Here is a 2224-nt window from a genome sequence, read left to right as displayed (position 1 = left end):
TCCAGTACCCCCCGGGTCCCTGGGGGGACGGGGCGCTGCCGAGGGCCGTGGTGGGGACAGGCGGGGGGGATGACAGCGGGGAGATGGCCCTGTCCCTCCGCCAGCCCCGAGGGGCTCCTGCTCCCCCGAGGTGTCGCGGAAAAACCGACGTCAGCATCAGCCGGGAGGAATGTGGCTGCCCTGGGCCATCCCGGCCGGGGACAGGGACAGGGATGGGGACAGGGATGGGGACGGGGGCCTCTGCCGGGCACCGCAGCAGTCCCCAGCAGGGACAGGGGGCAGGGGTGGGGGGCTCTAAGCCCCCATCCTTGATGAAGCATCCCCATCGTCCCTGCTCCCCGCGGGCACGTGCCCCTGTGAGCCCTGAGTGCAGAGAACAGCCACCTCGTGACACTGGTGACACCCCCGTGCCAGCCAGGGGGGAGGGTCAGGTTTATTTCCCCAGAAGCTCATTTTTCTCACCCAGGGCCTCAGCAGGAGGGGGGGGGCTAATCCCTTCCTGGGGCTCCCAGCACGGCCGTGGCCCCCACCGCCCCTCGGTCCCCTCTGTCCCCGCAGGACATGGCTGGTGTCCCGGGGGGGATGGGGGCAGTGACAAGTGGTGATGGGAAGCTGTCGAGACACGGTGACAGCCCCCCCCAGCCACCCCCGTGCTGGGGACCCTGGCATCCTGCTCCCCCCCCCCGCCTTCTGCCACACCACCCTCCATCATCTCCTCCTTCCCAGCCTGTGTAATTGGTGGCCTGGTGACAGACGGGCTCATTAACAGCTTAATTTCGGCTTCCCCTCTTCCTGCCCGACCCCCAGCCTGGGCCCCCCCCCCCCCGGGCCACTGTACCCCGGGGGGGGCAACCGTGGGAGAGCACCCGTGTGCAGGCAGCGCTGCTCTGTGCGCTCGCACGGCCTGGGCTCCCCCACATCGGGGTGCAGGGGGGACACCCCCACCCCTGGGCACGGGGAGGGTGCCCACCTGCCCCTCGCCACGGTGCCAGCAGGGCGGGCGGGGGGTTGCCCGCAGGTGCCGGCGGTTGCCCACCCTCCCGGCACGGCCCTGCCCTTGTTTGCCCAGTAACGGCGGCCGCTTCGGCTCCTTTGTGGCGGCAGATGAGAGGGGACACCGCCACCTCTGAAGCACCGGCTGCCACCCCGCACCCCGAAACGGGCTGGGGGGCGGGGGGGGGGGTGGCAGGGGCTGCAGGTAAGAGGGGCTGCATTCCCCGGGGGGTTATGTGGCCAGGGGTGCGGGCAGGGGGCACGGGCAGGGGTACGGGCAGGTTTTCTGCTGCTCCCCTGCTCCTGCCCGTGGGGTCCCTATTGCAGCCCCGGGGTCCACCCCCAGCACCCCCCAACCCGGGCAGTCCCCCAAATCCCCTCCCCGTCCCCCTCCCCGGGCAAAGGCAGCCCGCCAATGGCTGCTGTTGGCTCCCAAAGGCCACCTGCCCGTGTTTCAGGGGCCGGTGCTGTGTAATTTAGCGGCAGGTGATAAGAGCCAAGCGGCTAACGAGGGGGGGGCGGGCTGCACCCCGCTCCCGAGGGGCTGGGCACCGCGGGCACTGGGGCTGCCAGGATTCACCACGCTGGGGGCACAGGCCCAGCCACAGAGGGACAGGGGGACACCCCGGTGGGTCCCACTTTGCGCTGGGATGTGTTGGGGGTGCCCCAAGGTGGGGGTAAAGGAGGTGCCACCTTGTGCCCTGCTTTGGGGGCACCGGCTGGGTGCTCCCCCCCCCCAGGTTTGCCTGGCCTGGACACCCCGATGGGCAGAGATCCCGGGGGCCACGGCACCACCAGAGCAAGGGGAGCCTGGGGACAGCTTTTGGGGGGGCTCTTCACCCCCATGGCCTGAGTGCCCCCCACCGCCCAGCATGGGGAGGGGGGCAGCGGGCATGGGGGGGCCAGGGAGCAGGGGAGGGTCGGTCCCACGGGCAGAGGGGCAGCGCCTGGCGCCGGATCTGGGGAGAGTTTGTTTAATCCCAGATAAGGAGGCAACGCCAGGCACCTGGCTGGCAAACGGCGCTCCCCGGGCAACGGCTCCCCGACCCCCCCAGCACCGCCGGCACCCACCCTGGCGCCATCTGCTCACCCCCCTCCCCCCACACCTGGCATCACGGGGGTGGCACATGGGTCCCTCTGGCCACCCGCACTCCTGTGGCACAGCACGGGGACGGCGAGGCAGCGGGGACACGGGCAGAGCCAGGGCAGATGGGGTTGGGGTGCAGGGCAA

The sequence above is a fragment of the Calidris pugnax genome, unplaced genomic scaffold, assembly GCF_001431845.1.
Source record: "Calidris pugnax isolate Ruff unplaced genomic scaffold, ASM143184v1 scaffold94, whole genome shotgun sequence".
In the NCBI taxonomy this organism is placed as follows: Eukaryota; Metazoa; Chordata; class Aves; order Charadriiformes; family Scolopacidae; genus Calidris; species Calidris pugnax.
This window is presented reverse-complemented; position numbering follows the sequence as displayed.